This window comes from Lepidochelys kempii, chromosome 26 (genome assembly GCF_965140265.1).
Source record: "Lepidochelys kempii isolate rLepKem1 chromosome 26, rLepKem1.hap2, whole genome shotgun sequence".
NCBI classification, from domain to species: Eukaryota; Metazoa; Chordata; order Testudines; family Cheloniidae; genus Lepidochelys; species Lepidochelys kempii.
Genome location: NC_133281.1, coordinates 4602945 through 4616772, shown reverse-complemented (window position 1 = coordinate 4616772; position 13828 = coordinate 4602945). Strand labels below are relative to the sequence as shown.

At 49.7% G+C, this 13828-nt stretch overlaps 1 protein-coding gene across 1 annotated transcript in view; it reads left to right on the top strand.

Moving 5' to 3' along the window:
• Positions 1–6517: 6517 nt before the first annotated feature.
• Positions 6518–13828, top strand: part of LZTS1 (leucine zipper tumor suppressor 1) — a 42489-nt gene continuing 35178 nt past the window's right edge. The window contains exon 1 of the mRNA XM_073325139.1: positions 6518–6616. The gene's annotated coding sequence lies outside the window, so the exon portion shown is untranslated. The remainder of the gene's footprint in view (positions 6617–13828) is intronic.

Below are 13828 nucleotides of genomic sequence, written 5' to 3'. Positions count from 1 at the left end.
CCTTGTTGCTCTCTGATGCTCAGTTGGCAAGAGCAAATGGGACAAATGGCCAGTTTTGCCAAAAAGGTCAGGACGGCCGGGACAGGGCTTAAAAAAGGGACTGTCTCGGCCAAAATGGGACGTATAGTCACCCTAAAGCAAGGAGCTCTGGTTCAGAGCCAGGAATTGCAGCCTTGCAGTGAAAGTCTATTTTGACATACTCTTTGGGGTGCCTGTCTCTTTTAGAGCCTGACTCCTCTGTTACCTTTGCAGAAGCCCAGGCCAAGGAGGGGACATTCCAGTGTGGGTGTGAGACACGGTAAGGAGGAGCCATGGCTGGGGAAGATCTCTGCTCTGGCTATTTCCTGCTGCCTCAGACCCCAGAGGGACTATGGCAGTGGGATGCACAAGTTAAGACAGCTCCCTGGTCTATGCCTTGGCCCCCTAGTAGCAGCAGAATAGGAGAAGCATACACAGCCTCTCCTCTGGCCCTAGCACTGGTGCAGGGAGTTACGTGTTCCTCTGATATTACAGCTAAGTGAGTTCTTTGGCTTAGGGATGGGGGTTAAATTCCTTTATTTCACCTTATAAGAAGGTGCTTTTGCTGGTGGTAATTCCACCCTCACTCAGTCCATGCAACTCCAGATTTAGTGATCTGTTTGTGCACAAATGCTCTGGGAGCAAAAGCAGATACTCGATGACGCTGCCTGACTCTGCTTGGCCAGAGGAGTCTCCTCGGGGACGTAGCCTCTGTCCTACAGGTCAATTCATTTGCCAAAATAAGGGGGATAAATGCGTGTTTACACTGAACTCTTTAAGCAAATTCCTTTGTGTGCCCCATTGCCAGAATTCTCCAAAGCTACCTTGGCCTGGGAAACCTGCCAGGTGATTTTAAGAGATGAGGTAATATGAGATCGTCAGACTGGCTTGAGGGGGCGAGGACGGCAGACAGGGCGAGCTCTGACTTGTGCGTGATATATGAATCAGTGGCTTGAAGTTTTATCTTGGAATGGGATTCATTTCAAGGAAAGGGGTGTGATAAGAGGCAGAATGAGAGGCAGCAATGGAAGTGTTCAGGTCATATAACAATACAAACCAGGAGTCCAGCTGTTCTTGCCCTGTGGCCCCTTTACATTTCTGCAGTGGCATAAAGGGAATGGAAACTGTCTCCAGGAAATACCCCTTGTGTACAGCTGGGATAGAACTGTCAGAATGGCTACGGATCCACTCCCCATCATTGCCTCTTGCACAGGGGACATAGCAGGGTGTTCAGGGATGAAGGACACATGTGGCCAGAGAGCCCATGCCCTTCTGCTATTCTTAGCTGGTTGATGGCCCATAGGGGCTGTTGCAGACAGAGTATAAATTAGATTAGTCCTGACACTGCACTAATTTATGGCAAGAGCTAGGCCCAAAATAGGGGAGGTACAAAGGTGACTCAAAGCCAATTTTGCCCCATCCCGCCATGTCTGCAGCAAGCACTTGAATGGCACAACAGAGAACTGGGGCCCACCACAACCCTATTCCCTTCAGAGCTTTGCCCATCACTATCTTCTGAGCAGCTCCATCTGCAACTACAAGGATGGATGGAATTAGATCACTACAAGCCTGCCAAACTCAGGACCACATCCAATGAGCTGGTGACTTGACCACTAGGCCATTTGACACAAGCAACTTCTTGGCTTTGGGTTTTAGTTTCCTTTCTTTAACTATGAAATATTAAGTTCCAGTCAACTGAAAACGAATCCTAACATTTTTCCTCCTGGTAAAATCCTGTTAAATTGCCCCTTTGTGCACACATTAATATATTTTATTTTCAGTTTTAGGTCCTAAAATAGCAAATTCCAGCTGACTGCTTTCAAGGCAACCAGGCAGCACATGGTGTTGTGGGAGCATTGCACAAATCAGCAGAGAAGCTAGCTGAGCTGCCAGCAAGCAATACAAAAAAGGAAAAGAAAGAAAGGGGCGTGTGTCTTGTCTGCTTAGTAGGAGCTCCTTAAATCAAGGCACTGAGGCTCGACAGTGAGGGACATGAACTATGTTTGATTCTTTCCTGCCACAGTGTGCATTGCTGTTTATATCAGAGTACAGCTGATGTGAAATGCAGCCACTGGTGTAAGTGGAGGGTTCTGATTTGGTGGCATTTTGCACCCACTTTGCATTGATATAAGGCAGGGGAGAATCTAGCTTTGCTGCTTAAGTTTGCATCGTTCTGTATATTCACACAGCAAGCCGTACTCTCCAAGTCAGATCCCAGGGTGCAGTGAGCTCAGTGTGAAACCTGGGATGGATTCCGTGGAGCCTGCCAGTCTCTTCCTTGTATGCGGTGGTGTTGTACTCGTGTCGGTCCCAGGATATTAAAGAGACAAGGTGGGTGAGGTAATATCTCTTATTGGACCAACTTCTGTTGGTGAGAGAAACAAACTTTCAAGCTTACACAGAGCTCTTTCTTCTTCTTCTTCTTCTTCTTCTTCTTCTTCTTCTTCTTCTTCTTCTTCTTCTTCTTCAGAGCTCGGTGTAAGATTGAAAAATTGTCTTTCTCACCAACAGAAATTGGTCAAATAAAAGGTATTGCCTACCTCACCTTGTCCGTCTATTCTTTGGTTGTTCCAAGGTCCTGGTCAGGAATCTAGAGTGGCTGGGACATAGGCCATTACAGTTGGCTCTACAGGACCAGAAGAGCGGACAGACCACGGAGTGGATAGGGCATGTTCTGTCTCTGGTTACACATTCACAGCCCTGTGTGAGGTTTGGTTAATTTCTGGCACTGGTGAACTGTCTTTCCTGCCTTTCCAGAAATGGCAGTGTGACGATGCAGCCCCACCTCTGCATTTCCACACTGCGGTACCATGTGTCTGCATTTGCATTGCCTGAGAAAGTGCCTCGCTTTGCTGTGGGGATTGTAAGGGCCAACCCCTTCTCGGAGTAAGATTCCCACTGCCATGCAAAGGTTTTGCACAGTATTAGGCACTAGTATTAGCATCAGGCTGGTTCCTTCTGCTGCTGCCACTCCTCTGATTTCCCTTCTGTGCCATAGGTGCTGTGAGATGTGAGGCATGTGCTCCTGGCATTGGCAAATCTCAGGTTGACAGGACAGCTTTTAAAACGTCTGCAGACACCCAGATTTTGGACTGGTGCCAAAATGCACTGAAGTTGGGGACGGGGGTGACGTTGGCCCATTCTCCCTCCTCGGGTGCAAGTGTGGGCTCAGGACAGGGAGAAAGCGCTCCCACCTCCCACCTGGCTGAGAGGCAGACAGTCTTGCAGCATGTGGTGCAAGCCCAGATGTGCTGCCGGCTACCCAGCCAGCCAGTGCATTCCAAAGGGCTAAGTCAGCTTATCAATTGCAAACAGGTCTGCTCAACATGGGAGGGAGGGAAACCTCATCTTACTGTAGGAAGAAAGAATTAGAGAATGGGTGAGAAAGCGGGAGGCAGAAACACCTTCCCTGATGGAAAAGCCCCATACAGAGTAGTACAAAATGTCCACCCATCCTGCAGAATGTAATAGGCAATTCTTTCCCTTCTATAGGGAAAATACATAGGGAAGCTCTCATTCTCTGTTATAAACTATAGGTTTCTAGGTTTCAGAGTAGCAGCCTTGTTAGTCTGTATCCGCAAAAGGACAGGAAGACTTGTGGCACCTTAGAGACTAAAAATTTATTTGAGCATAAGCTTTCATGAGCTACAGTTCTGCAGGATCCTGTTCAGTTTCTATAAAGTCTTATTGGTTTTCCTCCCTGTTACATTCTATAGGGCTTTCCCTTAAAGGGTGTAAGGTTCCAGGCGGGAAGCTGTCCACGTGATAGAATGAGCAGAGGGAGTGGGTTGTGGAGAACACTCCCCATCACCCCCCAGAATGCAGCTATTTGCAAGGTCTCTAAGTCACTCTAAGGAGGTGATATAGCAAAGCTGGCTAGGGTGTTGCTTCCCAGCACATCTAACCCTCTGCAATAATGTGCCATTCAGTAAAGAGGGAGAGGGCAGGAGGGGTCAGGGAGCTGAGCTTCCCTAGACAAAGGGAGAGTGGAGCTGTACGAGCTAAGCCCAAAGGAGATCTGTGGGACATACCCCACTATTACACAGCAGCATTTCATCCCCAGAGTAGAGACAGGGCTCATTACTTCTTGGTGCACTCACCGCTCTGGACAGCAGATTCCAGAGGTGCTCATATCTATGAACACCCACAGCGCATTCCTACACAGGCTATGTCTACACGGCAAAAAAGGTGTGCCCTTAACTCAGGTTGAAAGAGCAGTGAAGACACAGCAACTCAGCTTTTAACTTGGGTTAGCAACTCATGCAAATGCCTAAAGGGCACCCGGTGGTTGAACTCGAGCTGGTAACCCAAGTTAAAAGCCAAGTTGCCCTGTCTTCACTGCTATTTTAACCCAGGTTAGCTAACTTAGTTAAGAGCACACCTTTTCTGCAGTGTAGACATAGTCAGACAGATACGTGTCCATATGCAACATGCATGGATAAATACACATTACAGACACCCACAATTAGTGGTGCTTAATATAGTACTTTGTGTGCATCTATTCCAGTTTTCTGACTTGACTGTAATTCCTACAGGGCAGTGATTTGCTATTTGATTGTACAGTGCATAGCACAATGGGACTTGATCTTTTTGAGACCTCTCGGTGTTCTTGTAATAGAAATAAATAACAGTGATAATCCTCACAACATCCCTATAAGGTGGGTAAGTATTATTCCACATTTTTCAGATGGAGAAACTGAGGCACATAAATTGGGTGACTTACTCAACGTAAGGTTGTCTCAGAGCCCGTTGAGCCCCTGGACTACTCTGTCTCCCATACCTACACATACACCAACATCACTCATTACATGTCCATGCCAACTTTGGCTGGACATGCACACGTACATCTCAACAGATACATCCAGATAAATATATTATCATGCCTCACTATAGACAGATGGGCATTGCACCTGTGTGAGAAAACACACATTATCCCTACCCAGTTTGAACAGGATCAGCTAGAATAAGGATTTCAGCCTCAAATGGAACCAGATCTTTATTGAGGTTTGCAGAAATCTAGCTCATTCTTTTTAATTTAGTATTTTTCTGTTTTTGTAGTCCCACCTGATGGACGCCACTCAAGAGCAGAAGCACCAAAATGCCATGAGAAAACCTAGTCTTATGCCACTTCCATCACCCTTGCTCAGTCCCAGAATGTGCACAGAAGTATATTAATATTCGCTTAAAGAAAAGTCCTATAGAACCAAATAGGGATGAAATCAATAGGGTTTGTAGAATTGCCCAAGTAGATTACAAGCCCCTCAGGGGAAGGGCTGTCTTTTATCATGTGTTTATACATTTCTTAGCACGGTGGCATCCTGACGATGACTGGACAGTACTGTAGCAATAATTATAAGTAGTAACAAATAATCAGAGTGACTCTAAAATTCTATATAATTTAATAGAGAATAAGATCTCTCCTAAAGATGCGGGGGGGGGGGGGAGAGAAGAGATGAAATTTGTTACCTAAATTACTGCAAACCATTTGCCCAGTTCTCCCTTATGGAAAAGCCCTACAGAATTTCACAGGCCATTATCACCTTTCTAAAGGTTTTTGATGTGTCCTATCGAATGGAATAGGGCGTTCTTTAGGATGCTGTCGAGTTCTTTAGGATGCTCCAACAATTCTGTAGGCAGGATCTCTGTCGGATGGCTCAGACAGCTACTACCAAGCCGTTATTGCCTTCATCCCTGTTAGGGAGTTTTCCATAACGGATTAGGAGATGGAAGATAGTAATGGGCGATTGGTATCGGTGCTTACATGCCACCTTCACATATGAGAGAGAGAGAGAGACTATCTGGACATTTTTTTAACTCGTTATGAAACATTGTGTTGGATTCAACAGGATGGAACCTGAGTCTCCCCCTGCTTTGCCCCTTGTGTTGTCATTTACACCTGGGCTCACAGTCACCTGTGGGAGTGGGGCCTTCTGAGCGGGTCGCATGGTGCAGCCATTCTGCCCGGGGTAGATGGAGATGCGAGACAGTGCAGCCCCAGCCGGCGTGCTCCCATCTCTAAATCCCACCCGGCTTTCCCCATAAATGCTGGAAGGAGGGGGGCTGCCGCACCCCCTGGCTTGAAGTGGTTCCCATCATACACCCAGTGAACAATTTGGTTCAATGGCTCTCAGCACCCCCACTGTACACATTGTTCCCGCTCCCCTGGCTTTCCCCCCACCCGTTCAGCTGCCCCCCCCCCCCCATCATAAAGGTGAGAGCAAACCCGGGAACTTAGGCAGGGCCCGGCTCTGCGTGCAAGGGGAAGGGGCGGCTGGGGAAGGGGGGGTGTCGGTGCATGCTTTAGCTAGCGGGCGGGGAAAGGGGGGGGGTCCCTGCTAAATGCCCAGCTGTCATCCAGGACACAAAGCCCGGTGGCTGGGCTCCCCCCCGCCCCCAGGCTTGCAGCCGGCCCGCCAATGAGCGCGGGGCGCGCAGAGCGCAGCTCCGCCTCCCCCACCCAGCCCGGGCTGCTCCTGCCGGGGCTGGAGCGGGGAGCAGCGGCCGGGCGAGGAGCCAACTCGCCGGCAGGAGCTCGGCGGCGCAGAGCGCGTCCATGGAGCGGGCCAGGGCGCAGGAGACCCGCGCGACGCCAGGGAGCGTAAGTTTCTTTCACCCCCGTCCCTAGCGGGGCCCCAGGCCGGTGCAGGGGGAAGGGGACGGGCTGCATGTTCGGGCAGGTGCCTGGCTGCACTTTGTCTCTGGGTAGCGGGGTTCCCAGGGGAGATGAGCTGCAGGCTGGTGGAGAGGCACCGGGGGGATAAGCCCTTTTGGCCAGGGCACTCCCAGCCCCAGAGGAGAGAGGACAAGCCGGGACAGGTTCCGGGGGGGAAGCCGTGTTCGTCTGTATCAGCAAAAGTAACAAGGAGTCCTTGTGGCACCTTAGAGACCAACACATTTATTTGGGCATCAGCTTTCGTGGGCTAGAACCCACTTCATCAGATGCAGGGGGGACAGAAAGCTGAGCTCGGCTGCCTGGGGCTGGGGACATGTCAGGGGTGCCGGGTCTGCCGGAGTTTTGATCCAGTCACTGCGGCAACATGAGAGGGTTGTTAAGAGGTTGGACTTGTCGCAGGAGAGACTGTAAGTGGACTTGAATCAGTAGAGGCGGGGGCGCTGGGACAGTTTGTAGAGTGGGGGTGCTGAGAGCCATGGAATTAAACTGTGAACCCTGTGTGTGATGGGAACCACTTCAAGCCACAGGGTGCAGCAGCACCCCTCGTTCCAGCACCTATGACTAGAGGGAGGGGGGAATCCCAGGCAGGGAAGGAGAACTGACAGGAGGACAGAGAACCAAAGAGGGTAGGGATAAGATCCAGGCGCTGTTGATTCATCAGCTGGAGTTGTCTAACTCAATCCTGTAGGTTTCAGAGTAACAGCCGTGTTAGTCTGTATCCGCAAAAAGAAAAGGAGTACTTGTGGCACCTTAGAGACTAACCAATTTATTTGAGCATAAGCTTTCGTGAGCTACAGCTCACTTCATCGGATGTAGGCAACACACACGGTGCACTCGCAGCAGGCTCTGTGCATAGGCAATACACAACATGAATAGTGCAGACACAACATGCAGTGCTCAGTGCAACTGACATACACCTAAGTGCCCACACATCACACGCAACACACAATGCAAATTACACACATAACATGCCCAGGGCACACGCATCACGCAACACGGTGGATGGACAATGCACAATGTAGACACAATATACAATGCATACTGGTTGCACACCCAGCACACAGAATTTAATGCATGTATTGTTCTGTGTGTGTTTTCTGTACAGCCCTATGTCGAATCATAGCGCACACAGCCTAGCTCACAGCTCCTACCAATTACAACATACATGGCTGAGACACAAAGAGTGACAGAGATCACCAAAAAAGCCAGGTGTTGCTCTTGCCCAATATGAAACCAGTAACTCTGTGCTGCCCAGCACAGGAACGTCAAGAAATATTCATTGCTTAATACCAGTTATTCAGTGAGTTCTGTCGGAGCAGCACGGCCGGTTATCTTGGGCTCAGCTCCTTCCTTGCACTAAGTCTTGAAAAGTTCCTTGTGGAAGAAAGTGGAGAACATTTTTCTGGTATGAGAGCCTCAAGGTCTAGTTTGGTTCAGTTAGAGTGCAGGGGAGTTGAGTTATACATCCGGCTCTGTTACGATGGGAATCATGTACTGTCTGGGAAGATAAGAGCTAGAACTGCAATAACTGTTCCCAGCTCCGTACGACATTCAAGAAAAGGACTGATCTCTTGCATAAGAAATAAGTTGCTGTGGGAAGGCAGTGAGTGGGTGTCGTGTTAGTGGAGAGGGAGAAGCAAACAGTGTGAGGGTGAAAGGGCTTATTGTTTGTGTGGGTGTGTGTCTCTGTAGATGTGAGTGCCTTTATGTGTGTGTGGCGGGGATGCATGTGCGTGTGTGTTCATTGTGTGTATGTGTGTGTGTTTCGGTATTCATGGCGGTGTGTTTAGAATATGGATGCTTGTGTGAGTGTACATGTGAGAAACTCTTACTGGTCTGTAAGGGTGCCAGTGTTGTCTTTGGGTCTAATGGGGTTTCATGTGCCAACGATGGGAAGATCAGGGCTCTGTTTCTGCAGTCAAAAGCAGCACTTGAGGGTTTAGCGATGCCATAGCAGAGGAATGCTCTGTGCCGCCCCCCATCCACAGGTACTCTCGTCTTCTAGTGGCTTCCAGACAGCTGGGCATCATGGAACGCAGCAGCCCAGCCTCTCACTGCCCCCTAGCAGATTAGAAGTTTGGAGGATGCCCGCGGATCCTGGCAGGTTTTCGTGTGTTGGGGTTCGCTCCCTTTTTAAGTTGGCTCGCTAGTTTGCGGTGTCGGTGGATTTTCTGTGCTCATTTAGAATTTGGAGTTTGGGGTCTATAGAGCGTGTGTTGCTTTTCTAAATGTGTGGGTAAATTTGGCAAATGTTTAAAGTTTGTAACGTTTGAGAAGCAGGCACAGTGCGGGCAAGTTCTGTACAAGATTCCTGTGTGCATAGCTCTGTCAGTGCACCTTCATCCTGACCTAAAGGGTCTGTATCATTAAATCATTGGAGACTGACCCCTATCATGTGATGAGGGTATTTGCCTTGAGATCCTTGCTCCCCCACTTGATACAACACTGTATTATTTTAGTCCTGAACCTCCTCACAGCTCTGCCAGTGCCCCTTAATCCTGCCCTGCTGTCCCCTCCTCCTGGTTAGTCCTGTATCCTTTTGAACCGGAGAGTGCCAACTGAGACTAATTATATTTTTCTTTTCCATGTGGAAAAATAAATATCTATGTACTAAACTGAGACCAGCAAACTCATTGTCTCTGTGACCTAAGGCCTGTTGTAGCCCAGCTCGTTTGAGGCAAAAAAGCAGTGCCTAATCCCATCTCTCTCGTAAGTGTTTATTCCGATACTTAATGCTCATTGTTCAAATACAGCCAGCGAGGTTGTTTTTCTTGCTGAGTGATGTGGTGAGTAGGAGTGTGAGCAGACGTGATCTCAGTGGAGTGCACCACCTGGAACAAAAGTCCTAATGAGGCGGCACCTATCTGAATTCCTGATTCCATCACTCCAGACCCTGATTAAATACCTCACCAGAGAGCCTGTCAGGTTCATCTTAAGACATCCACAGCCTCATGCACCCCCTTGTAATCACACTCACTCTCAGTAGCACTCCCAAATCCACACAGGCACACGTGGATGCACCTGACATTGCACAAAGCTTCACAGTCTCATACCTAGTTCAGGACCTAATGTTAAAAGGGGCTATTTTGACAGCATGCAAACCCTGCCATTTGGACGACTATCTATGGATACAAAATCACTGGTGCAGTGAATTCTGAGTGCAAAAAAATCACTAGTGCAATATACTGTGGGTGCCAAAACTGTTGGTGCCATTAATTGCACATGCAAAAGTGCACCTGCAAAACATGGGGCTGCCACACAGAAGCTGGCCTTTTGTCTCACACACAGTTGCACACGTACGTTTTCTGTCACAATCACAGCCACATTTGCACGGTCTCTCACATACACACACAGACAAACACACACAATTGTACCCTTCACCCCTTCAGTTCACTAGTGTTGGAAACATCCAGCTGTGTCTGTAACAGACCCAGTTCCCAATATGACAGCCTCACTCGGCACTGCGGGCTACTAAATTGATCTTAATTCAGTCTAATTCCACCCACCACCTTAGTCATTCTTCACTGCAGGCAGGGCTGGAAGAGTGGTGGGAGGCAAATGAACATTAGATTCTCACAGGAAGGAGAGAACTCAGAAGCTACTTCCCTTAAAAGCCCTGCTGAGTGGTTTGGGGTGCCTGACGCTGGGCTTTCTGTTCTGGGAGTGCAGAAAACAAGGGTTCCTCAAGCCAGGTCTCCACTCTGGAGAATGGGGACAATGCCTGGCTCACTGGAGGGGAGAAAAGCAAAGATACTCCAGGCTGGCACTCTGCTCCCGTGCTGGGGAGAATGGGCATATGCCATAATCGGTACCCTCGCTAACAACTGTACTAATAAAAAACGCAAGTCCTCCCCTGAGGGCTGAGCCTTTTCTCTGTGCACTTGCCCTTGCAAGCTGGGAATGGCTGGAATAGCAAGCTGGATGCGAGGGAAGGGGGCCTTCTACTGAGCCCTCCCCAAAAGTGGCTGACTGATAGCTCCTACCAATGGGGCTGTGGAGAAGGAGCACAGGGAACACCTCCGGCACTTGGGGGAAGAGTGTGAGGGGGCAGCTGCTGGAGTGTTGGCATTCACAGGGTGGAACTGGACAAAATGGACTGACCTTGAACAGAGGCCATCTGACGTCAAGGACGAGACTTGTTTGGTCTCTTTAGAGGCAGCGAGGGGGAGGGAGTAGGGTGCCTGATATAGGCTGGCCCAGGCAAGGAGGGAGCTTTCTTATTCACCGCCACACTGGTTAACAAGGCTGGAATCGGGTGCTGGGAACAGAAGTGACCTAGTGTGAGCTATCCCTCGAGGGCCTGTCAGTGTGTCTTGGTTACTACTCCTGAGCCCTCTCTAAAGCATTATCATATTAGTTCAAGAGATGGACCTGGATCACAGCCCTCTGGCAAGCCCACACTTCAGTGTGGTTGCAGTCCAGACCATGGTCCACCTACAAATGCCATGGCTTGCCCCTGGCAACACACACAGAGCACTCAGCAAGGTCCAGGCCCTGCTTAAATCAAAATGATCCACTCAAAGATAAAGCGATGAAGAGACATTGGGAAGTGGGCGGATGTGCCAAAGGAAAGGGGTAGCCTGAGGGAACAAGAACAGAGGTGGAGCCAGGCATGGTGAGGAGAAAAGAGAAGGAGCGTGGAGTGAGTTGAGGGGAAAGAGAGGTGCAGGATGGAGGCGGGTGGTGGTGAAGTGACTGGGACAGCAGGAAAGAGAGATGGTCCCAACGAAAGTGCTTTAGCTGGACTGGAGGGATGGGAGAGGTGCTGAGACGCCTGAAGGCCAGAGATCAAGAGGTTGTGGTCAAGGGGAGTTGTGACTGATGTCTACAATGGAGCAGGAGGCGTAATGACGTGGGTAGACACATCTCTGCTAGCTCTGATTGAGTTAGCACACTAACCATAGTAATGTAGCCACAGCAGATGAGCAGAGGGGACTAGTTCCCCACTCCAGGTATGTGCTCAGGCAGCTTTGGCTACATTGCAAGTCTCAGCACGCTGGCTGGATGAGCAGGAGCCCGGGTAAGTCTCTTCAGGTTGGAAATTGCTTCTTCCCACTCTAGAGTAGCCAAACTCTGAGGCATAGCCTGTGGTTCAAGCTATAGGGACTATAAAACAGACCTCAAAGTGACAGAACTTCTCAAGAGCCTGCTAGATAACAACCCCTGAGGAGCAACAGCGCTGGGGGCACTGGCTGAGACGCAGAAGAGGCTGAAGCAACAGCCTGGGCAGAGCAGCAGGTTGCTCAGATTGTGGCGTAGGAGGGCCACTGGCTATGGCAGGGGTGCAAAGCAACAGAACCGTTTGACAGCGGGATACCCTCCTGCTCATTAACCCACCACAAGGGCCTGAAGGCTGCAGGGTGTCTGTGCATTCAGATACTCTGGTGACCCATGTGGGAAAGAGAGACAGGGAAGGGCCCATGGGTGGGTAGGTGGGTGGCTAGGAAAGGGCACCAGGACAGAGAGAACTGGGGGGAGGCAATGGAGTGGCCCTCTCAAAGAGAGGGAAAGGTTTGGGATGCTCCTAAGTGACAATCAGCCTGTGGCTGTAAAATGATTAAATCCTGCTGGGCGCAGTTCTCTGCCCCGTGCAAGACACCAGCAGGAGCTGCGTCAGTAACCCTGAAATGTCCCTGCAGGTGCGGACGAGAGACTGTGCAAAGCGGTGGCTGAGTCCCAGGCAGCCTTGTCCCAGGCCTCCACTGGACACTGGGCTCAGGCAGACTGAGCTAATTATACCCAGACTGTTAACTTCCGTCCTTCCCTTTGGGAGCCTTGTCCTGTGAGTGAGCGGTATGGGTTGACACTGGGTCGTGCTCTCAAAGGAGGCATTCAGGGCATGCAGAGAGGTACACTTCCCTAGGCACTAGCCCCATGAGAACTCCATGCACTGCTTGTACATCCGCAGCTGGCAGGGCAATGGAGGATAAGCCATGTTGAGTGCTGGTGTGGATGCCACCAAATTGACCTACTTATGGAAGACCAGATCCCCAGCAGCCTAGCTGGCAGGAAAACATGCAGGTTTTGATTCACCAAAAATTCATCATACCAGAGACAAATTGGCACAAAACACGTTTCTAACCAGCTCTAGTTGGGGCTAAACAGAGGCCCTGCAGACTTCAGGGTAGCTGAGGATCTAGCATTGGTGGGAAACCTGAGCATTTCTTCTTACTGCCTGATTGTTTACTTTCCTGTGTCTCAGTAGTCCTTTCTCCTCGATCATGTGCTTCCCCCAGCTGGTTGGCTGGGTGGCCTTAAAAGTCACCAGCTGCCTAATTTATTTGACTGTTGCCTGTTTACCTTGCTGCTCTTGAGTTTGGTTTTCCCTGCGAGACTTTTTGTAGGTGCACAAACAGAAAGGAAAAAAACCCCGCTCTAAAAGTGCGGTTAAGCTCTGGCGCAAGCCAGGCCCAGGGAGGACATTCAAAGCGTAGAGCCAATAGCACCATTGCAGTGTTGGCCTTTGAGGCTCTTTTCAAGAGATACCGATTACAAAGAAAAAGTGAGCATGATCTAAAATTAGGGCTGATGTTGGGGCCTGGTTAATAAATGGCTGGGAAGGTCTGCAGAGTCTGTCTGGATGCTTTTCCTAACCAGCTTGGAACCTTTGCTATTATTATATTATTTGTATCGCTGTGGCTCCTAGGGACCCTGTCATGGTCCAGGACTGCAAGAAAGGGCTACTGTGTTGTCCCCATGCTGCTCACCACAGCCACATGGGCTGGAAACAACAGGGATAGAACTAGGATCCTCCTGCTGCAAAAGCAAAGCCATTTACCACTTGAGCTAAAAGAGAATCTCCGTTAGCTTTGTTTGCAACATAAAGCCTGCGACAAACAGCCTGATTCCAAGCAGCAGAGGGCAGCGGTGCACGTACACTCAAGCTAGTCCCTTACGATAATATTATTGCCAATTATTTATGACAAAGGCTCATCTCCTGAGCCGATTGCTTTGGGGAGATAAGCATTTTTCTGGCTTAGGGCACTGGCTCTCGACAGCTGTGTGAGAGAGCCCACAGCTGGACTCGTGCCTACATCCTGCTTTAAGAGAAAAGGCATCCATCCGACAACCTCATTTGACCTTGCCATGTAATAATGCAAGACCATTTGCCATCAATGGAATTTTCTAAGGGGAGTT